This window comes from Sorex fumeus, unplaced genomic scaffold (genome assembly GCF_029834395.1).
Source record: "Sorex fumeus unplaced genomic scaffold, SorFum_2.1 ptg000128l, whole genome shotgun sequence".
NCBI classification, from domain to species: domain Eukaryota; kingdom Metazoa; phylum Chordata; class Mammalia; order Eulipotyphla; family Soricidae; genus Sorex; species Sorex fumeus.
The window spans coordinates 13,629,894-13,654,911 of record NW_026606185.1 but is presented as its reverse complement, the minus strand read 5'-3'; positions in this window follow the sequence as shown (position 1 = coordinate 13,654,911).

Here is a 25,018-nt window from a genome sequence, read left to right as displayed (position 1 = left end):
TTCAGATTCTTGTTTTCACCATTATTTTGGTGAGTTTGGGGAGTATTTTGATTGGAATAGGCCAGTGGACTATTGTCCTAATGTGTTTGGGATAGCCAAGCCAAGCTGTCCTCTTCAAAATTAGGTAATGGACATTGAGATGTAAGCCCAAATTGCTGGAAAAGGAAAAAATAACTGCGGCAGCACATGACCCACTGCCCCAGAGGCCAGACCCTCTGTCGGGGGAGAATGCTGCTTCGGTGTCTGTTAGGGGTTTGCAGTTCACTTCTGATGCACTCCTAAGACTTGCGAGGAACCCTTTGGACAGATGTTCAGAGGGCACCTCAGCCAAGAAGGGGGCTTTTGAGTTAAATATTTCTTATTTGACAATGTTTCCCCTGGAACTTCCAACATACTACATAGACCTGATTTACACAAGGGTGAAATTATTGTAGGATGTCTTCTGAGCTCTTTTGAAACTAATTCCATATTCACCTTCTTTTTAATGAACAGAGATTTTTCTTATAATTTTTATTTCTGGAAAATATTTTCTATAGTTATTAAAAGTCTTACTATACAAATTGGCACAAATCAATGGTCATTTATCTGTTAAAACAGTTTTAGTTTTGACTAAAACCAACACGTTTCACCTAAATACCTGATGATAAAGTGGATATGAAACAATTTTAGGCAGGCCAATTAAATACAATCGATAGTCTGAAAATGGGCTGGAGCGATAGCACAGCAGGTAGGGCATCTGCCTTGCATGCAGCCAACCCGGGTTCAATTCCTCCGTCCATCTCAAAGAGCCCGGCAAGCTACCAAGAGTATCCCGCTCATATGGCAGAGCCTGGCAAGCTCCCCGTGGCGTATGCGATATGCCTAAAATGGTAACAACAAGTCTCACAATGGAGACATTACTGGTGCCCACTCAAGCAAATAGGTGAACAGTGCTATAGTGCTACAGTCTGAAAAAGTGCATTTGTCTTTATTTATTTATTTATTTATTTATTTATTTATTTATTTATTTTGCCTTTTGGGTCACATCCGGCGATGCACAGGAGTTACTCCTGGCTCTTTCACTCAAGAATTACTCCTGCCAATGCTCAGTGGACCATATGGGCTGCTGGGAATCGAACCTGGGTCGGCTGCATGCAAGGCAAAAGCCCTACCTGCTGTGTTATTGCTCCAGCCCGTGCATTCATCTTTAAACATGCGTTTTCCTTTTGAGCAAATAAAAGCTAAAAGATGATTTTTGATACTACAGATATTAAACTCTTTCACACTGTAAGTATTTTTGGCTATGTATTCAAACATTTCCATTCAGAAGCAAAGCAAAAGTAGGGGAGATTCAGACATGATGTTTCCCAGAGTTCATTGACCTTTCAGCTATCAGTGAAAGAAAATGTTTAAACTGTCATTGTTTACCTAAAAAGCAGAAGACACTGCTTTGACTTAATTCAATCATTCAAAACTGTTTTGCTTTTAAGTTCCTTTTAAAGTTCCTGAAATCATATCTTCAAAGCAAAGGCAGATAAATTTCTAGTTTAACGAGTCTAAGCCAGCCTGTAAGTTACCTTTGACTACTTTTACTTTAAATTGACTCTATTTTCTGTCTTTCTTCCTACCTCTTTTTGTGTTTTTTAGTCAGTCAAAGACAGATTTACTGTCAGGCAGACAATAGGAAGTTCCATAGACCCAAAGCTTTCACAGGGAAGGAGGAGTGAGAAATAGGTTGTTCCTGGGTTTGATCTAAGAAAGCCATAAATTATAAAATTTTTAAGAGGGGATCAAAGAGATAATACAGTAAGTGAGGAGCTTGTCTCGCATGTGGCCTACGTAGTTTTGATCCAGGGCATCCCGTATGGTCCCCTGAGGAATCACCAAGAGTGATTCCTAAGTGCAGAGCCAGAAGTAACCCCTCAGCATCACTAGGTAAAACCCAAAAACAACCAACCAACCAAACAAACAAACAAACAAACAAAAAGAAATATTTTGAAGATGGTACTTGAAGCTGTCAGATCCAGTCACCCCCCAAAATTGCAGCACATACAAATAACACAAGCCAAACACAGCATATGAATAAAACACTCTCCCAAAGGCATACACAGATTGAGAGACAAATTAAGTCACACATGTGGTTCAAAGCACACAACTGTTCCACTATTCCCACTTCCAGTAAGTGCTCATAGAATTGCCTCAAGTCAACAAGGAAATAGGGCCCAGGTGGAAGGGAAGATTTTTACTTGGTATGTACCTCGAGGGACTTCCCCATGAACAGATACTGAAGTGGAACACACATATGTGGTGGATTTACTTTACCCCAGCTGTTTCTCTGAGCCCTCAGGTCTGGCAAGAGAGGCAGCTTGAGCAAGGCCAGGAAAGAGAGGGAGCAGATGGCAGGGCAAAGAGAGCATGGTCAGCTGATGGGTTTTAAACTCAAATTTTCCCAGTCCCCACGCTGGACTGCAATTCTAGCTGTCTTTGTGTTGAGCAGGTCAAGAGAGGGCCTGAATGGCACCAATCCAGCAAGTTAGAATGTGACTGTACACAAAGAGACTGTTGGAACTGTGTTAGCAGTTGCAAACTTAGGGCTGTGCTATAGACTGTGCCACATCATCATGTTTAGATCTTCCTCACACTAAGGAAGAAGGTAGCTAATGCTCCCCTCAGTTGTCAAAGAAAGCTATTGCAAACAATTAGAGGACTGGTAGGGGCAGTGCTGGGAGCTGCAGAAGTGGCAATGTGGTTGGCTAAAATACAAAGGTGGATGCAGGAGGGTGGAAAGAACTCAAACCCCTCATAAGATTTCTGTTTTCTTTTCTTGGATGGTATGAGGATTAGCCATTAAAGATTTTCTTAGAACATAGCCACCTGAAGTCTAACACCCACACACCTGGATGCTCAAACCCATTTCCCAGTATCTCTGGTCTCTCCCGCAGTTGCGGATTGGACCTTGGATAAGACCATCAGCACTTTTCTTGCCCCCTTATCGAAGATTAAATGATTATATGTTTGGGAGGAGATGTCAGTATATTCAACTCTGTTCCATTCGTCTGCAACTCTGCCTTTGTTCCAGTACCATGCTGTTTTGATTATTACTGCTTTGTAGTAGAGCTTGAAGTTAGGTAGGTTGATTCCTCCCATTTTCTTTTTCCCAAGAATTGCTTTAGCTATTCGTGGGGGCTTATTGTTCCATATAAATTTCAGGAGTGTTTGCTCCATTTCTTTGAAGAATGTCGTGGGTATCCTTATAGGGATTGCATTGAATTTGTACAGTGCCTTGGGAAGTATTGCCATTTTGACAATGTTGATTCTCCCCATCCATGAACAGGGCATATTTTTCCATTTCCTCGTGTCCTCTTTTATTTCCCGAAGTAGCGTTTTGTAGTTTTCTTTGTACAGATCCTTTACTTCCTTAGTTAAGGCGATTCCTAGGTACTTGATTTTCTGGGGCACAATTGTGAATGGAATTGTTTTCTTCATGTCACTTTCTTCTCTTTCACTATTTGCATATAGGAAAGCCATAGATTTTTGGGTATTGATTTTATAGCCTGCCACTTTACTATACAAGCCTATTGTTTCTAGGAGTTTCTTGGTAGGGGTTTTAGGGTCCTCTAAGTATAGTATCATATCATCTGCGAATAGTGAGAGCTTGATTTCTTCCTTTCCTACCTGGATGCCCTTAATATCTTTTTCTTGCCTGATCGCTATTGCAAGTACTTCCAGTATTATATTGAACAGCAGTGGAGAGAGTGGGCATCCTTGTCTCGTCCCTGACCTTAGGGGGAAGGCTCTCAGTTTTTTCCCATTGAGGATGATGTTTGCTGTAGGTTTGTGGTAGATGGCTTTAACTATATTGAGGAAAGTCCCCTCTATCCCTATTTTGACAAGGGTTTTCATCATGAATGGGTGCTGGATCTTGTCAAATGCTTTCTCTGCATCTATTGATATGATCATATGATTTTTATCTTTTCTTTTGTTGATATGATGGATTATGTTGATTGATTTCCGAATGTTGAACCATCCTTGTATCCCTGGGATGAATCCTACTTGGTCATGATGTATGATCTTTTTGATGAGTTGTTGAATTCTATTGGCTAGTATTTTGTTGAGAATCTTCGCATCCGTGTTCATCAGGGATGTCGGCCTGTAGTTTTCTTTTCTTGTGGTGTCTTTGTTTCCTTTTGGTATTAGAGAGATATGGGCTTCATAGAAACTATTTGGGAAGGGGCAAGAAAAGTGAAATGGAGCAGGGAAAGCCTCTTTAATAAATTGTGATGGCAAAACTGGACGGCTACATGCAAAAAAGTGGGCTCAGATCTCTGCCTAATGCCATGCACAAAAGTAAGATCGAAATGGATTTATGACCTCAACATCAGACCGGAATCCATAATGTTTATTGAAGACAAAGTTGGCAAAACTCTTCACGATATTGAAGTTAGTAGTATCTTCAAAGATGTCATGCCACTGGCCGAGCAAGTGAAAACAGAGATAGACAAATGGGATATCTTAAACTAAGAAGCTTCTGCACCTCAAAAGAAACAGTGACCAAAATACAAAGACAGCCTACAGAATGGGAAAGAATATTCACCAAATACACATCCGACAAGGGGTTGATATCAAGGATATACAAGGTACTGGTTAAACTACACAAGAAGAAATCACCCAACCCCATCAAAAAATGGGGTGAGGAAATGAACAGAAACTTTCGCAAAGAAGAAATCCGAATGGCAAAAAGGCACATGAGAAAATGCTCTACATCACTAATCATCAGAGAGATGCAGATCAAAACAACAATGAGATATCATTTCACACCACAGAGACTGGCCCACATCCACAAGAACAAAAGCAACAGGTGCTGGCGCGGATGTGGCGAGAAAGGGACCCTCCTTCACTGCTGGTGGGAATGCAGGCTGGTCCAACCCTTTTAGAAAACAGTATGGACGATTCTCAAAAAATTAGAATTTGATCTCCCATTTGACCCAGCTATAGCACTCCTGGGAATATATCCCAGAGAGGCAAAAATTTATAGTCGAAGTGACATCTGCAATTGTTTGTTCATTGCAGCACTCTTTACAATAGCCAGAATCTGGAAAAGACCTGAGTGCCCAAGAGCAGATGACTGGTTAAAGAAACTTTGGTACATTTACACAATGGAGTACTATGTAGCTGTTAGAAAAGATGAAGTTATGAAATTTACATACAAGTGGTACTACATGGAAAGTATCATGTTAAGTGAAATGAGTCAGAAAGAGCGGGATAGACACAGAAAGATTGCATTCATCTGGGGAACATAAAGCAACAAAACGGGAGACTAACACCCAGGAATGGCTCAGATTAGTACCAGGAATTTTGCTCCATGACTTGAAGGCCAGCCACATGTGCTAGGTGAAAAGGAAGCTCAGATAGAGAAGAGAGCACCAAATAAAGGGTGTTGTGAAGACCCTCCCAGGGTGGGAGAGACATGCTAAAAGTAGTCTATAGACCAAACATGATTGCCACTCAATGCCTCTCTGGCAAAACACAGTACCCAAAAGAAGAGAGAGAGAACAAGGGGAAATGCCCTGCCACAGCGGCAGGGTGGGACAGGGGGGGATGGGGGGTGGGAGAGATGCTAGGACCCGTGGGGGGGGGAGGATGGGCACTGGTGGAGGGATGGGTACTTGATCATTGTACAATTGAAACCCAAGCACAAAAATTTATAAGTCTATAAAAGTACCTCATGGTGTTTCACTAATAAAAAAAAAAGTGCTTGATGCAGGAGAGAGAGAACACAGGGGATTGCCCTGCCACAGAGGCAGGGGGGGATGGGGGGATGGAGGGATGGGGGTGGGGGGGATATTATCCATGGTGGTGGAAAATGGGCACTGGTGGAGGGATGGGTATCTGATCATTGTATAATCAAACCCAAGCACAAAAAATTGTAAATCTACAACTGTACCTCATGGTGTTTCACTAATAAAAAAAAAAGTGAAAAAAAAAGACCATCAGCAAAGGAAGAAGGAGACTCTCTTGGAAAGCAAGTTTGCCCCCTCTTTTCTAATATACCACAGTCTAAGAGATCTGCCACTCTGACCTTAGCAAAAAAAAAGAGAGGGAGAACAGGTGTCCTTGGGAGTGTTGGGGAAGGGAGCAGGCAAAAAGTAAATTGCTTAATGAATTAAACTCTATTTACCAGGTAAATGGTTCACAGAAGGAAGTCAGGATGGAGTGTCCTAAGGCTCTGTGTCCAATGCATGTATTGACTTGCCTGGCAACATTCATAGAGACCCAAGGTGCCATGTCATATATCATGAAAGAAGAACAGCAGCCTGCGACAGATCTGGGCCTTCCTATTGGGAGTTCTCCTCCATGGACAACCGAGAGGCTCCTAGGTAGAGCCACTTTGCAGTCTGTAACATTCTTTCATCCAGTGGCATGTTCTGCCTCCTCAGCTTGTCATCTTCAGAAGTTATTGGGAGCACTCAGGACAGTCTCCCTCCCCGTGGCCAGGCTTATCTCACCGGAATCAGAAATCTCCATGAGTGGGATACTAATGAGACAAGCTAGACCAACTACTTCCATGAGTAGATGGCAATATCTCTCATGCTGGTTTTAGTCTTTGCCTCCCTTCCTGCTGTCCTCTATATCTCCATATCCTGATTATAATATAGGAAACTGCCAGACCTCTTTTCAAAAGAGTAGGCCCCTCTGGAGAGGGTATAAATTTGTCCTTTGGGAGGACCTTTTCCTTTGGTCTGGCCAGGAGTCATGATTAAAGAGATGATCTGGGAACTCTGGCTCTGACCTCTTAATTTATGTAGAAACTTCTAGTTTCTCTGGTTTTATTTCTCTTTAAATGGATTTTTTTTTCAAACTTAGTTTCCATAGTCTGACAAGGCTACATAGGTTGGGATTCTTATAGAAAAACAAAAACATTTACACATATGGGATTTCTGTCCACTTCTTTGATCTTTACAAAAATAAACCAAAACCAGTTTCAGAACCATATTACAGTCAAGGGAACCTCTTAGGAACCAGGCCTCCTGCCCCCCAGTTTATATTTGTATCAAGTCTTAATACAAAAGAAGATAAGCAATGTCTTCTAAAGAATTTTTTGGTCACACTTACCCCAGTTCTCTAAGATGCACCCCCTGGACAAATCTTTAGAGAACGGTGGAGCATTTTCCATCCAGGAGGAAAGGAAATAAAAGGGGAATCTAATGACAGGGAAACCAGACAAGTGATCCCTAGCTCGTCTCTCAGGGGTCGGAGAGTGCTGGCAGCACATTCCCCTACTCAGAGCTCCTAGGGATCCAATGTGCTGGCCTGTCCAGCAGGATGTGGATGGAGACTCCCTGATACAGTCTCCTGCATTTGATACTCATGTCCCAAGGGCATCCAGATGACTACATACCCAAATTCAATTGCAAATCTTCATTTCATCTTCCTTAAACTCACACTAGGGCTGGAGCGATAGCACAGCGGTAGGGCTTTTGCCTTGCACGCAGCCAACATGGCTGACCCGAGTTCAATTCCTCCGCCCCTCTTGGAGAGCCCGGCAAGCTACCGAGAGTATCTCACCTGCACGACAGAGACTGGCAAGCTCCCCGTGACATATTCGATATGCCAGACACAGTAACAACAAAGTCTCCAATGGAGACGTTACTGGGCTCGCTCGAGCAAATCGATGAACAATGGGAGGACCTTTACCTTTACCTTTAAACTCACAGCAACATATTCTAGAGCAGACCACTTCCTCTTTCTTGAAATTTCATCTCCACTTGTCATCGTTAATACTGTGCTCTTTTTTCTTGCATCCTGATCCTTAGGTTACTCCTTGGGTTTGTTTCCTGGCTTCTCTTCAATTTTCAGGTGCAAAATGTTGGAATATGCTAACCTGCAATTAGATTTTCCATGTCTTTTTCTACCTACAGACATTCTTTCAGTCATCTTAAATTTCTGCATGTTCATGAGTAAATTTATCTCAGGTTTCTTTCTGCTTCGGGTCCTTTTCCAGTTTTTGTAAGTTTTATAATTGCCTGTGAGAAGAATCATTCAACATCTTTAAACAACCAATAACTCTGTTCATTTAGTTTCAAATACTTCTTCAATTGTATGCTGATTACTTTTATCTAAGAATTAAGAATTTTTGATTTTCAAGAGAATGAAGAATGAATTGTATTTGGCTATTGATTTCAAACTTAATAGCACTGTTTCAGATAAGATATTCTGCATACTATATTTTTGCTGGATTTTGATATTTGTATATTATATTTTTATAACTATTATATTCCATTTTTATAGCTATTCCTTGAGTGCTTTAGTGTTCTTTAAATTTCAAGTGCATGCATATATTTAATCACATTTGTTTTAAGTGTTTTCCATTCTAATTAATTTTGCGTTTAAACAAAACTTCTTACTAAGACAATTATGTTTAAAAAATTACACCTTTAGCTCTTGTTGTTTGACCCCAATGTTGTTCCAGTCTTCTTCAACACCCAGGTCAGTTAATCTGTCAGTATTGAACCCAGGACATGGCTTTCTTTGAGCAAGCACCCCAGTGGTTCTCTAGGACCCTGAGACGTTCAGCATCCCTGAGCCTCTTCCTGTTCATCCCCAATGCTTCACCCCCCAAGTTGTGACCCCCCCACACACCAGGTACCTGTGGGAGAGTGGCCTCTTCAGAAGTGGGTATGGCTTCTGTAGAAGTGGGCATGGTCTAATTTTGGGCCAAGCGGTCACAGGTAATGTACCCATACCCAGTAATCTTGTGTAACATCTCACTCACCATACCTCCACACAAACACGAAGAAACAATGCAAATACCCACCATGAGTGGAGGATGATGAAAAGAGTCCAGAAGACTCAGTAGGTGCTACTCACCTAAGGGACCTCTCTGAGAAAGAATTCACATATAAAGTAATGATTATGTTCAATGAACTCAATGAAACAGTGAGACAGATATCCAGTAAATTAAAGGAGGATATGGTAGAAACAATCAAGAAATTATGGGAAGAAATGAGAGCAGAAATTGGAAAGTTACGCACAGAAATGTCACGAATAAAAGATTCCGTAGATGAAATTTAAAAAGTCAGTCTGTGCCCTCAAGAGTGGAATGACCACACCTGAAGACAGAATCAGTGAGCTGGAAGATCAGCTGCTCCAAGCCAAAAGGCAACAACAAACAATAACAAGAGATCTCAAAATAGCTCTAGAGTGAATCAGAGTCCTAGGAGATGATTGCAAGAGGAACAATATTAGAATGATTGGACTACCAGAAGGACAGAGAAACAATCCAATGAAAAAGCCATTGTTAAACAAATCATTGCTGAAAAGTTCCCAGAGTTGGAGAATGCAGGCATCCAGATTAAAGGAGCCCGAAGGGTGCCAGCTAAAAGAGACCCTAATAAAAACACTCCAAGACATATCATAGTTAGGATGATGGATTCCATGTATAGAGACACAATACTGCAAGAAGCAAGGTCAAAAAAGGAAAAAACACACAAAGGAGCACCCCTTAGATTCACAGCAGACTATCAGAGGAAACCCTCAAGTCTTTGAGGCTCTGATGTCTTCTAGAACAAGCTTGCTTTTCTCCTGGACTCTGAAACTTAATCATATTCCAGAATACTGTTGATATTGGCAAGACATGACCTAATGGATCTCAGAGTATATCAGATGAGGCCTCAGTCTTTTTTGACCATGTTCTATGTTGCCATCTAATACTTTCCACACATCTGCTTGGGCCATCTATTTTCTCTGGGTGTATTTTTTCTGGGCCTCCAAAACTTTGTAGTAGCTAGAAGTGTTTCTCAGCTTTTTACTGACTAAGGCTCTCTCTGATCTTGTTTCCTTCCTGTGTCCCATCCCCTCTTCCAGCCCACAAATTGCCTCACTAACGTCATGTTGTGTTACCCATTTATGCAACTGTGGCCTTCTTGAAATATCCTGGAGGTTTATTTGAGCAGTAGGTGCATAAAAGACTAAGATAGCTGCTTTCAGTCTGATACCATTTGACACAATTCTAATTGAAAATGAGACAGAAGATTACATTAGACATGGAGCCATAGCAAAACGGGTAGGGCATTTGCCTTGCACACGGCTGACCCAGGTTTGATTCCTCTGCCCCACTCGAAGAGCCTGACAGACTACCAAGAGACAGACTCACCCACATGGCAAAGCCTGGCAAGCTACCCGTGACATATACAATACGCCAAAAACAGTAACAACAAGTCTCACAATTTGTTGTGAGGCATTAGTTGTACCCACTCAAGCAAATTGATGAACAATGAAAGGACAGTGTTACAGTGCTACAGACATAACATGCAATGAGGACAAGGGGTTTACCAGGTTCTCCAACTCCCTCATAGAACCAGGAGTGACTAGAGTCTAGGAAATACTGGGGAAACCTTCTGGTGTGGAAGAAACATGAACTTGGGCACTCACTTGGGTTAGAAATACCCAGAATTACTTCTCACTGTGAATTCACGGCAAATTCTGTACAGTCTGACTCTGTATTTCATGTCAAGGGTGAGAAAAGTAAGGCCAGCCCTGGCACCAAATGTATCCGATGTGTTGGGAATATGTTAATGATATTTACTCAACCACACAACACAGAATTCTGTTAGTACCTTACCTTGAACCTAATACTGGTCTCAAAATCACGATATTCTCTTGATCATGGAATTTATAGTGTAGAAGGGAAGAAAGAAAATTGTGGGGAAATTCAAAATAAAGCACACTAATGTTTTGATAGAAAAAAATCTGCATAATGCTAAAAACATATATCAAGGAAGAGAACTGCTGTTTTAAATCAAAGAAGGCCTCTCTAAAGAGATGCCCTTTAAGCCAAAAATTTAATGATAAAGAATAAGAAAAGAAATAGCTTAGAGTTAAACAAATATTCCCATCCCACATGATGTTCTCACGAGTCCCAGACCAAACCTTTTCTTTTCTTTTTTTTTCTCCTTTTTCATTTTTCACTTTCCTTTTTTTCTTTGCTTTTCTTCTATTCTTTTTTCCATCTCTTTTCAAGGAGGAAGAAGAAGGTGATTAGAATAAGAAATTTACTTCTTTTGGGCCTTTACTTTCCTACTAAGGCAAAGCAAAATTAAGTGTAGGGCACCAGAGCTCTGTTCTCCTACAGTAGAGAGATGGTTAACTTTCAAGCTTTACAAAGATCCATTTTCTTCAGGCTTCTAAAAACCTTGCAATTCAGGAATATCGATCTCTCTAAAGTAGAATGTTGGCCTTTAGTAAGCAATAAAAGAAAAGCATAAACAATCACTTCTCTGCCAAAGTATTTTGTTTAATTAGCAAAGCACCCTGTGCTTAATGGAGCCATCGGACTGGGTCATTTTCCAGTGCCTTCAGCAGGAATAGTGAAATACTTAAGGAAAGAGAAACAGTTAAGAGGGCCTTACTTACTAAGGAGGCAGAGATAATTTCAATTTTCATTTTATGATTTCTATGATATGAAGAGCTGGAGCAATAGCACAGCAGGTAGGGTGTTCGCCTTGCACATGGCCGACCCAGGTTTGATTCCTCCATCCCTCTAGGAGAACCAGGCAAGCTACCGAGAGTATCCCACCCACATGGCAGAGCCTGACAAGTTCCCCGTGGCGTATTCAATATGCCAAAAACAGTAACAATAAGTCTCATAATGGAGACGTTACTGGTGCCCACTTGAGCAAATCTATGAACAATGGGAGGACAGTGCTACAGTGCTATTATCTATGATTAATAACTTTGATTTATTCACCTACTTGATGGACAAATCCCTGGAACTTAGTGTCTTAAAAATGATGGTACTTTTGTTTTGCTTTTCGTCTTATATAGGGATGGAGTGTGTGGTTGGGCACCACCTGGCTTACCCCTGGATCATTCCTGGTCATGCTCAGGGGACCATATTGGGTACCAGGAATGGAATCCAGATGTGCCATGTGCCATATAAGCACCCTACACACAGTACTACCACTTATTTTTATACACTTCACACATTGTATTCTTTTCTTTGTCCCTTTGTTTCACATGTATCCTTAAAGAGAAGTGTGTCTTATATATTTAGTCATTTCATCAATTTCTTTTATGGAGCAGTTCTCAATGCTTCCAAGCAGTTTTCCAACTCTTCTATTTTTTCTTCCCTAACATTTCAAATTATGTCCAGATTAACTCTCTAACCATTCAGTTCACACTGAATCTACGTAGTCTAATTATTGAATTACTAATAGTGTCCGTCTTAAACAATGATTAATCATTCAAATAATCATTGCATGGAGTATAAAAACATTTTAAAGATCCAGGATATGTGATCCAATGGTAGGACATCTGCTTTGCATGCATGAGGTCACAAGTTTGGTCTCTGTCACTTCTCCATATTAACCAACCATAATCCTGAGCACTGTCAGTGTGAACGCTGGTGCTAAATTGTGAAAATCCTATATGTGAGAAAATTTTTAAATACATCAAAATTATATTAGAGTGGAAGAGAATGATGGATATTTCTCATTTATAAATATAAAAAATGTATTCTTTTTAAAAGTTTACTTTCTTTTTTTTATTGAATCACCATGAGATACAGTTACAAAACTTTCATGTTTGAGTTTCAGTCATACAATGATCGAACACCCATCTGTCCACCAGTACACCTTCTCCACCACCAATGTCCCCAGTTTTATCCTCCCTTTCTAACACTCTCTCTGCCTCTATGGCAGATAATTTCCTCCATACTCTCTCTCTAGTTGAGAAACGTAGTTTTTCACAGTCGAATGTATTAGAAAATTTTATTTGTGGATATTCTAGGTATATGTCCCAGAGGCATGAGAAAGAGATATTATGATTTTGTGTAACATTTTAATCAGTAAGATTTCTGTTGTTTTATAGATACAAGAAAAACTTAATTTTTACAATCAGGAACAGTTTGTTACGCTATTTAAAACTGAGTGTATAGTTTAAAGCATAAAATTTACTCATTGAACTTGCTCATCATTGAGAGTATTGTTGTCCATCCAGGAACATTTTAAAATAGCACTAATGAAATATTTCAAGATAGCATATAACAAAAATACATGTATAAAATTCTCTTCATTATTGCCACAACTTATTTTTTTCATTTTAGTTCAACACACTCTTGTTCCATTTAAAATTTTAATGCAAATTAAATTTGTTTTTCACCCAAGAAACCCAGAGGAATCCAAGAATAAAATATGCCAAATCAGAAAAATCACTCTGGGTATCACTGTATCACTGTCATCCTGTTGTTCATCAATTGCCTCAAGCAGGCCCCAGTAATGTCTCCTTCATCCTAGCCCTGAGATTTTAGAAAGTGCCACATTCGAGGCTCTTTCAGGGTCAGGAGAATGAGACCCATCATTGTTACTGGTTTTTTGCATAGTGAATACACCATGCGGAGCTTGCCAGACTCTGCTGTGTGGGCAGGATACTTTTGGTAGTCTGCCAGTTTCTCCAGAGTAAGAACTAGATAATAAGATGTCTTATGCTTCTGGAAGCAGGGTTTTACAGTCTCAGGTCTTGGCCGTTGATGGAACTATATAGCGCCCGGGGAAGTTGGTGGGTGTAACGCCTACATACTGGAAGATGGGGAATCTAGGTGGAGGAGGCCCCAGCCCCAATCTGAGCAGGCTTGGAGATCTACCTCTCGGGTCCCGCACACCTGGTTTCCTCTGCTGGTTCCTTCATGCGTGAGGCTCATCCGAATGTGTGGAGAGTGATCTGAAGCATGGCTGTGACTGGAACCGGAGGTCTTCAGCTGCCGAGGCTCTGCTCGGGGTGGGGAGGGAAACTCAACCCACCCTCCTCCAAGGGGCCCCAGAAAGGACAGCCACGCGTGGAGGCAGGAGACTCTGCCCACTCTGGGTAATAGTCAGAAACCTATGATTTTGGTAAATAAGTAGCCTTGAGGTTATTTATTGTGAGTTAGAAATTATATTAAAGAAAGAAATGTTAAATATTTTTAATTACAGTATTTCCTCTACCAAATTGTGTGCACTTGTGGCAATCACTAATGTCTTTAGGTCTGTTTTCTTTACACATCATAATGACAATAAGAATTTCCTAGGAATAACTCAATTTCCTAAAAGGAGTAAATTGTTCATTCCATAGAAATACAGTCACCTGTTGCCATTTATTTTCCATATCTTCATCTAAATATTTGTGAGCTCTTCCTTTTTAAAAAAGATTATTATTTCAGCTGGACAAAGGAAAATATAGTATAATTCATTTATGTCTCAGTCACTTTTATTAACAGATTTGATGAAGCCAAAACTGAAGTTTTTAAATAAAAGTAATATATATGAAATGATACTGACTTAAGCCATTACAGATGACCAAGACCTAAGAGTATTTAAAATAAAAATTTAGACCTTCCTGATCGTCCCCAATGCCATGATCGGTTTTCTCTCTCTCTCAGGTACCTGTAGGGCCCATGGCTTCTGCAGAAGTGGGCGTGGCCTCTGCAGATGTGGGTGTGGCCTATTTTTGTCTATGTGGACGTTCACGCAATCACAGTTACTTTACCCAAAACCAGCAATCTGGTGTCACATCTCATTCTCCATACTACCACAACAACTTGAAGAAACAGTGGAAATCCCCAGCACGGGGAGAGGATGATGAAAATAGTCCAGAAGCCTTGACAAGCATTATTCACAAATGTGAACTCTCTGATAAATAATTCAGAGATGAACTGTTGAAGATGTTCAATGAACTCAAAGAAATGGAGGGAGAGATATCCAGTAAATTAAAGAAGGACATTGAAGAAAAAATGGATCAGAGAATCGAGAAATTACAAGAAGAAATGAGAGCAGAAATTGAAAAGCTATGCACAGAAGTGTCACAAATAAAGGATTCGGTGGATGAAATAAAAAAAAATCAGTGTGTGCCCTCAACAATAGAATGACAACAGCCAAAGAAAGAATCAGTGAGCTGTAAGATGAGCTGCAGGAAGCCTACAGGCAACAACAAACAATGGAAGAAACCTCAAAACAGCTCTAAAGCAAATCAGAGTCCTAGGGGATGATTTCAAGAGGAACAACATTAGGATCATTGGACTACCAGAAGGTCAGGGAAGCAATCCCGATGAAAAAGCCAGAGTTAAAGAAATCATTGCTGAAAAGCCTCGCTTTTCTAATACATATACTCTTTTCAAAACACTCAAAACAGGAAATTTCTTGAAAACTTTGAAATCAAAATAAAATAATATTGTATTTTGGTAAATGTTATAGATTTGAGGCCTAAACAATCATAGGAAATATCTGTGTATTGCAAAAATAAAAAAAAAACTTTTGTCTTTTAGTACTCATAAGTTTTTGCATTTAAAAGTATACACTTTAGAATATTATACTATGTCTCTGCTACAGTATGTTAATTCTATATGTGAGTTTTTCTGTAAAATTATTATTGTAGGTTGGTTTCCAAGAAACTGTGACATAACAAGGAGTATTTTCACACATTTGATCTTTCAGAATGTTTTCTAGAGAGAGCTAAATGTAAGCCCCTATATTTTGAAGAAAGTTACATCAACCGCTGAGTGTTTTCTGAATTTCTGACCAAAAGCTCTGACATGCTCAAGTCTGGGCAAAAAAATGGGAAGCCATCTGGATTATTCCACCTTAAAGAATTTCTGGGAAATCCCTGGGAGTGATGAAGGCTAAGTCCTAGACATAGTTTTGCTACCAACTTAGCAAATGATCTTGAGTCTTCTGGGTCCAAGTCCTCTTAAGTAAAAAGAAGGGTTAAATTAGACAGAGAGAGAATATGGGAGATATTCTCTGCCACAGAGGCAGGAGAAGGGGTGGGATGGGGCGGGGGGGATACTGGGGACATTGGTGGTGGAAAATGTGCACTGATGGAGGGATAGGTGTTCGATCATTGTACGACTGAAACTCAAAATGAAAGCTTTGTAATTATCTCATGGTGATTTAATCACTTAATCCCTTAATCACTTAACTTCCCGTTAGTCGTCAATTTGCTCAAGCGGGCGCCAGTAACGTCTCCATTTGTCCCTGCCGCGTGCTAGTGTAGACCAATGGCATCTGTTCGCTCCGGGAACCTGAAGGGCCTCAAACCGATCGTTCATGATCTTGATGAAGAAGTCTGACCATCTGGTAAGTGGGCGGCCACGCGGTCTTTTGACATCCCGTGGAATCCAGTCGGTAACAGCTCTAGTCCAGCGGTCGTCTTTAAATCTCATTACATGACCAGCCCATCTGATTTTCGACACCTTGGCAAATGAGACAGCGTCCCTGATTCTTGATCGTCGACGGATGACAGAACTCCGGATTCTTTCTCTCATTTGAGTGAAACGTGATATTCCAAGCTCTTTCTATTCTTATTTGGGAGACCTGAATAGCATTCTCATCTTGTTTGCATAGGGCCCAGGTCTCTGAGGAATATGTTAATGCAGGAAGAACAGTGGAATCAAAGAGATGTGCCCGGAGCCGGAGGTTCTTCGTCCTCTTAACTATTTCTTCCACACTCTTGAAGGCGTTCCAAGCCGCTCTCTTCCTCCTGCGCAGCTCGGGTGCCAGGTCATTTGTCATGTTGACCTCTCGACCTAGGTACACATAGCTGTTGCATTCAGAGATGGTCGTTCCATTGAGAGCGAATGGGGCGTCAGGAACAAGGCTGTTTCTCATAAACATTGTCTTCGTAAGATTCAGTTGTAGTCCTACCTTTCCACACTCATGGTCAAAGTCGGCCAGCATTTGTGCCGCTTGGCTGATGTTTGGTGTTATTAAAACAATGTCATCAGCAAAGCGGAGGTGGTGTAGTTGCCGACCATCTATCGTCACTCCCATTCCTTCCCATTTCAGTCGTGGCATGATGTTCTCGAGGGTGGCACTGAAGAGTTTCGGTGAAATGGTATCACCCTGCCACACCCCTCTCTTGACATCAACGATCACTTCTTTGTAGAATGGTGAGATCCTGGTAGTGAATCTGCAATACAGCTCACGGAGGATCCTGATGTATTGGGCTTGAATGCCCTGATTGGCTAGGGCTTCAATGACCGCTTCCGTCTCAACAGAATCAAAGGCCTTCTTTAAATCAATGAACGTTAGACAGAGCGGCATCTTGAACTCCCGAGAAACCTCAATGAGCTTGGTTATTGTGTGGATATGATTTAATAAAAAAAAATAAAAATAAAAAAATCAATACCCAAAATCCAGGCTTTCCTGAGTCACTGTCACTGTCATTGTCCTCTCATTGTTTATCAATTTGCTCAAGCTGGCCCAGTAACGTCTCCATTGTGAGACTTGTTGTTACTGTGTTTGGCATATCAAATACATCATGGGTAGCTTGCCAGGCTTTGCCATGCGGGCAAAATAGTCTCGGTAGCTTGCCAGGCTCTCCAAGAGGAGTGGAGGAATCAAACCTGGGTCTTCCAGGTTGGACACATGCAAGGCAAACACCCTAACTGTCATGCTATCACTCCACTCAAGAATATTGTCATTGCACTGAAAGTGGCTTTCCTATGTACAAATCATGAAAGACTAGAAAGTGATATATAAAAAATATCCTGTTCACAATTGTGTCTCAATAAACTTTGGAATCAGCTTAACTAAAGATGTGAAGGACCTGTACAAAGAAAGCTATGAAACACTGCTTCAAGAGAGAAAAGACACAGAAGATGAAGACACATCTCCTGCTCATGGATCAGGAATCTTAACTTTGTCAAAATGGCAATACTCCCCAAAGCATACAGATTCAATATGGTCCTTATAAAGATACCCATGACATTTTTCAAAAAAATAGATAAAATAATACTGAAATTCATATGAAATAATAACACCCCACCCCACAAATAGCTAAAGCAATTCCTGGGGAAATGAAGATGGGAGGCATCACCATCCTCAACTTTAAACTGTACTGCAAAGTGGTAGTAATTAAAACAGAATTGTATTGGAATAATTACATACCCATATTCTGACACAGACTCTCAAATATATGGCCAATTAATCTTTGATAAAGGAGCAAAAAATGTTCAGAAGAGCAAGGAAATCCTCTTCAACAAGTGGTGCTGGGAAAACTGGACAACTAAAGACAAAAAAAAAAGAACTCACCTCTTTCTAATGTCTCTTTCAAATGTCAGATTAGATTGGATTAAATACGTCAATATCAGATCTGACTCCATAAGGTGCAATGAAGGAAATCTTAAGCAAAACATTCCATGACATTGAAGCTAAAGGCATCTTTAAGATTGAATATCACTGTCCATGCACGTTGAAGCAAAAATAAACAAATGGGACTACATTAAACTAAGAAGTTTCTGCACTTCAAAAGAAAAGGTGACCAACATACAGAGACAGCCTATGGAATAGGAAACTTATTTACTCAACAGCCATCTGATAAAGGGTTACTATTAAAGTTATATAAGGCACTGGTAGAACTTTATAAGAAAAAGATATCCAACCCCATGAAGAAATGGAGAGAAAAATTAGAAAGAAATACAAATGGCCAAAATGCACATGGAAAAAATATGCTCTACATCTCTAATCATCAGGAAGATGCAAATCAAAACAATAAGATATCATCTTATACCATGTAGATTAGCACACATCAAAAACAACAACAACAACAACAACAAAAATGACCAGTGCTATTGCAGATGCGGGGAGAAAGGGATTCTTATTCATTGCTGGTGGGAATGTCAGCATTTTTGGAAAACTATGGACATTCCTCAAGAAAACTAGAAATTAAGCTCATATTTGACCCAATAATACCACTCCTGGAAACATAGCCTGGGGGGACAAAAACACACAGAAGAAACACCATCTGCACTTCTATGTTCATTGCAGCACTATTCACAATTACCAGAATCTGGAAAATAACCCAAGTGCCCAAGAACAGATGACTAGGTAAAGAAACTATGGCACATGTACATAATGGAACACTACACAGCTGTTAGGGAAAATGAAGTAAGGAAATTCGCTTATAAATGGATGGACTTGGAGAGTATCATGCTGAGGGAAAGAATTCAGAAGGAGAAGGACAGAAATAAAATAGTTTCACTCGCTTATGAGACATAAAAAACTTAGTACATGACTAATACTCAAGGACAGTAGAACTATGTGCCAAGAGGATTGGTCCACAGTTGGAAGCCTGCCACAGGTATGGGCAGAAGACAGGATAGAGAAGGATCCACTATGGCAATGATAGTTGGAAATGATCACTCTGAATAAGAACTGTTTGCTGAAAGTAGATAAAGGAACAAACATGATAACCTCTTAGTATCTGTACTGTAAAACCATAATGCCCCAAAATAAAAGGGGCCGAGGGGAGGAGAGAGAGAGAGAGAGAGAGAGAGAGAGAGAGAGAGAGAGAGAGAGAGAGAGTGTCTGCCATAGAGGAAATCAAGAAACAGGGGTGGGGTGGTGGGAGAGAAACTGGGATCATTGGTGATGAGAAATGTACACAGTGGAAGTGGAAGAGGACACGTGTTGGAACATTGTATCATTGCAACCTGTTGGATAATGGTTGGGTTGTCCTTGCTCCTCAAGCAGTGAGTTTAGGTTTATTGAGTTACTTCCACAACAGTGCTTCTGAGGCACACTCGATTCCATCAAGCACCAATAATCATATATTGCTTCTCTCTTTCCTTTATGTCACTTGGGCTGGAGCGATAGCACAGCAGGTAGGGTGTTTGCCTTGCACGCGGCCGACCCGAGCTCGATTCCTCCGTCCCTCTCAGAGAGCCTGGTAGGCTACTGAGAGTATCCTGCCTGCATAGCAGTCTGGCAAGCTCCCCGTGGAATATACAATATGCCAAAAACAGTAGCAACAAGTCTCACAACAGAGATGTTACTGGTGCCCACTAGAGCAAATCGATGAACAATAGGAGGACAGTGCTACAGTTGTGTCACTTGCATTGTTTAACAATGTTCTTTATGTAATGAAACTATGATGACTGGGACTACGACCCAAACTACGACTATGATTATACTGTAAGGGAAAAGATTGGACTACACTGGGGAGGAGAGAGAAATAAACTAATTACTAACAAGTCTGGGGTCCTGTTTCTCCATTTCCCCAGTCTTTTGCCCAACCATCACCATGGACCTGACAGGGGAACAGTTTGCGGCCACTGAATGCTTGAGTCCCTCATGCCCACACTTTTCTTTGAAACTCACAGCTGGCATCCCTGAGTAGGCCTGAACTACCAATTGGTGGGCATCTAATAAAGACTGCGTTGGTGGATCCCCACTTCCGAGGTGACTGGAAGAACAAATTTTCATGTCACTGGTCACTTAAAAGTCCTAGCTGCATCCTACACTCAGAGCGGAGTGGAATAATAGATTTTTCAGGGTGCTGGGAATTAGAATCCTACTTGTACCCCCAAACACACACTAAGATGGGACAGACTCTGGGACTCCCCAGGCTGTTCCAGTGTTCCTTGAGCCAGATTGAACAGAACAAGCTATTTGTAGATTTGATTCAGTATCTCTCCTGCAGAAGAGGGGACCCGGAGGACTGCGTTTCCAGAGACCAACTCCAGGACTGTTTTAAAGTCGTTTATGAAATAAACCCATGGTTCCTGGATAAAGGGACTCTAGAAACCAACATTTGGAAAGAAGTTAAGAAAAGGAGACACATACCATCTAAGGAAGGGACTAATATCCCCATGTAATTCTGGGTCACCTGGGAGATTGTTAATTCTATTCTCCAGTTTTGGAAAAGCACAGTTGAGGAGGAGAATATTAGGGATAAGACACCCTCAGCAACTTCCATACCTATTCTGAAAGAGACTCAATGTGTTTTTAGTAGAAATACACTCTCAAAGTAAAAATATTTCTGATGCTGGTGAATTAATGTTCCCTACAGAGAGACCCCTGGCTCTTCCATATAGCTCCATTTCCAGTGCATCAGATGCAGATGATGAGCCTGTTGCCACTTCCTCGGATTCTGAGTTTGAGAGTGGCTCGGTAGAGAAGGCTTCCCGCTTCTCAGCCAAACAGCCTCCAGGATGCTTGGAATGTGCTATCAATCATCCAGTCAGCTGGAGGATAGGCAACCTCCATGTTATCAAAGGTTAAGAATGTATTTAGGGGGCTGGAGCAATAGCACAGCAGATAGGGTGTTTGCCTTGCACGCAGCTGACCCAGGTTCAATTCCCAGCATCCCATATGGTTCCCTGAGCACCGCCAGGAGTAATTCCTGAGTGCAGAGCCAGTAGGAACCCCTATGCATCGCCAGGTGTGACCCAAAAATAAAAAAAAGAATGGATTTAGTCATTTCAAAAAGGTCTGTGCTTCATATGGACCTACCTCTCTATACTGTAAGGAATATCTTATAAGATGGAGTACAAGTGCCTATTTGGTACCCCAAGATTTTCACATGGTCACTAAAATGTGCTTAAGTTCTTCTCAGTACATGCAATGGAGGGTGTGGTTCAGTGTTGAAACAAAGGCAAAACTTCATGACTTAGGTCATGCTGGATGAAAATTTTCAGGTATTAATTGATTTGTGACATGTTAATAGGCAAAGGGAAATGGCATGACCCAAAAAGGCAAGTCAACTTACCTCATGCTGTTTTTGCTCATGTCCATGAGGCAGTCCTGTGAGCTTGGGAGAAGATTGATGCAGATGCCAAATTTAAGAGAAGCTACACAAAGATTGTTCAGGGGGCCTGGGAACCATATGCAGACTTTCTAGAGAGGTAGATGGATGCAATTAATAGGCAGGGTAAGTGTAAAGTAACTCAGCAAAATCTGTTGGAAACAATTGGCTTTTGAAAATGCTAATGAGGATTGCCAGGCTATTCTGTGACCCATTAAGGAAAAGGAAGACGTAATGGGGTACTTGAAGGAGTGTTAGAATGTTAGTTCTGTCAAACATCATGCACATATCATGCTGTTGAGGACTATGCAGTACAGAGACAAGCTCAGAAAAGATGTTTCAATTGTGGAAAATCAGGTCCCTTTCGAAACAATTTCAGGGAACTCCCTGATTCTTCGAAAGCACCACCCAGACTCTGTGTGTGTATAAGAGAAAAGCACCTCCTGGGCCCTGTGCCTGGTGTAAGAAGGGAAACCACTGAGCTAGGGACTGCCATGCCAGATTTGATCTGTTTGTAACCCGATCTTGGGAAACCAGCAAGGGGGCCAACTCCAGGCCAAGTTAAACATCATGCGATGACTGGAATGGGAAGGAATGGGAGTGAAGATAGATGGTCGGCAACTACACCACCTCCGCTTTGCTGATGACATTGTTTTAATAACACCAAACATCAGCCAAGCGGCACAAATGCTGAATGACTTTGAACCTCCAGCTACAAGCACATCTCTTTGATTCCACTGTTCTTCCTGGATTAACATATGCCTCAGAGACCTGGACCCTACGAAAACAGGATGAGAACGCTATTCGGGTCTCTCAAAGAGGAATTGAAAGAGCTATGCTTGGAATATCACGATTCACTCAAATGAGAGATAGAATCCGGAGTTCTGATCTTTGTCAATGCTCAAGAATCAGGGACGCTGTCTCCTTTGCCAAGACATCAAAAATCAGATGGGCTGGACACATAATGAGGTTTACAGACAACCGCTGGACTAGAGCCATTACTGATTGGATTCCACGGGACATCAAAAGATCATGTGGACGCCCACCTACAAGTTGGTCAGACTTTTTCGTCAAGAACCTGAATGCTCAGTTTGAGACTCTGCATGTTCCTAGAACGAACAGATACCATTGGGCTACGCTAGCACGCAACCGGGATGAATGGAGACATTACTGGCACCTGCTTGAGTAAATCAATGAATAATGGGGATTAAGTGATTAAGTGATTAAGTGATTTATTGAATCACTGTGAGAGGAATTACAAAGCTTTCGGGTTTAAGTCTCAGTCATAAAATGAAACACCCATACCTTCACCAGTGCCCATTCTCCACCACCAAAAACCCCAGTATACCCCTAACCCACTCCCTCCCACTACCTGTGGGGCAGATGATTTCTACTTTACTCTCTCTCTACTTTGATCACATTCAATATTTTGATACCAGACCCATCATTACTATTTGAGATTTTACCCCAACACTCAGATCTGCTAAAAAGGAAACAGCAGACAATTTGTTTTCCATTGCTGATTAAGAATAACATATGATGTTGCGTGGCTGCAGTAGTGGCCATGCGATTTTGAAATTCCGAAATTTTAACACTTAAATCTGGAGGGATTTCTAACAAAACCTGCTGGGTTCCAAGATTCCTTCCTGAGTCTCTGGGATCATGGCTGTTAAGCAGCTTGATCAGGAGCCAGAAAGGCCATTCATGGGCGGCGACTCAGGGTCTCATTGGGATGGGGAGGAAAGGGCCGGCTCCACCCCCATCCCATGAAGTCCCATGTGTCTCGTCACTGAGGGCCCAAACCTGACTGTCCAGTGGCTTCTGGCAGATGACAGTCACCGAGCTGCCAAGGGGGAGCAGGCAGATGAACAGCACCCTTTCTCCCTCCTGGGACGGCCCGACGACAATAACCTACTGCGAGGTCCAGATGCATTTCTGCTAAAAGCCACTGGGTTTCAAGATTTGTTTCTGAGTCTCTGGGATCATGGCCATTAAGCCGCTTGATCAGGAACCAGAGAGGCCATTTGTGGGCTGCAACTCGGGGTCAACGGGGTGGGGAGGAAAGGGCCGGCTCCACCCCCATACCGTGAGGCCCCACATGTCTCGTCACTGAGGGCCCAAACCTGACTGTCCAGTGGCCTCTGGAAGATGGCAGCCATTGGGTCACCAGGGGGAACAGGCCAAGGCACAAAACCTATTCCTACCTGGGGTGGCCCAGCACCGGTAATCTACTGCAGGGACCGGATATATTTTTGCCAAAAGCCATTGGGTTTCAAGATTTGTTTCTGAGTCTCTAGGATCATAGTCGTTAAGCAGTTCAATCAGGAACCAGAGAGGCCATGCCTCCAATTATATAGCTGAACCCGAGGTGATTTGTGGATGTGTCTCCCACGTACTAACTTTTGGCCATTTACTTTCTTGTAAACTTTGCCCCAAGTTTTTGGGGTCTGGCCAGAGGTACAGCAGCAATTTTGGGATATGTGGAAGTCTGAAGGCGCCATCAGGCTGCTGATGCACTCGCCTCACAGGTACAGATTGACCTGCTGGCGGCACCATACCCCCCAAAAAATTACACAAAAGTTTTTAATAAAGCTCTAGAAATATTTAGAAAGGTACAAAAGAGCTTCAGTGGGAACCCATATTACACCCTTAATGATTGTGTTCTTCTATTTTCTCACCCATATCTTTTCATCTTCAATTACCTTGCTTAGATTATTTCACACAAAAAAATATTTTTTAGATTATATGAGAGACATTTTATCTAAATAATTACAAGTGATTCTAGCTCATATTTGGGTCTATAAGCTATGTGATTTATATTTATATTTGGGTCAATAAGCTATGTAATTTATCTCTTGAGCTATGTATATCACATGACAAAATCATATTTGTATCATTTTCTAAGATGGAAAAAAGATGAAGGATGAAAAAATGCTTTATTATTTTGTTTTTTAAAAAAATAATTATGTAAATATTTGTTGTAAATCCTTAGGGAACCCATAGAAAAAGAAAAAGTTCTCTAATTTAACTTTAAGAAATTTATATAATCTTAAATCATATATATAACATAGCATAATATAAAAGATTTTTCTAAATTGCAGTTTAAAAAGTCCATCTTTGTGAAAAATATTTTATATCCTCAAAGATGACCTATCAAAATATGGATTATAAGAAAATTCTGAGATTCAGAAAACCAGCAAGTCTCATTTTAAAACATTATTCTATGATTATCAGAAAAAAGGCATAGACCTGAAAAATAAAACATTATAATAGAATTTTTTCAAGATATTAAAAAAGAAAAGAATCTAGAAGTTGGATAAACTGTAAATTCTCAAATTAGTTCATGAACCATGAGTAGGGCAGAAGACAAAAAGCAGATAAAAAACATTCAATTCTTCTCTTCTGAATCTTTTACCAATTGTGCCTCACTGCTAAGGGGATGTGGGGACTGAGGAAAACCACAGTGGGTCTACAGCACATATTC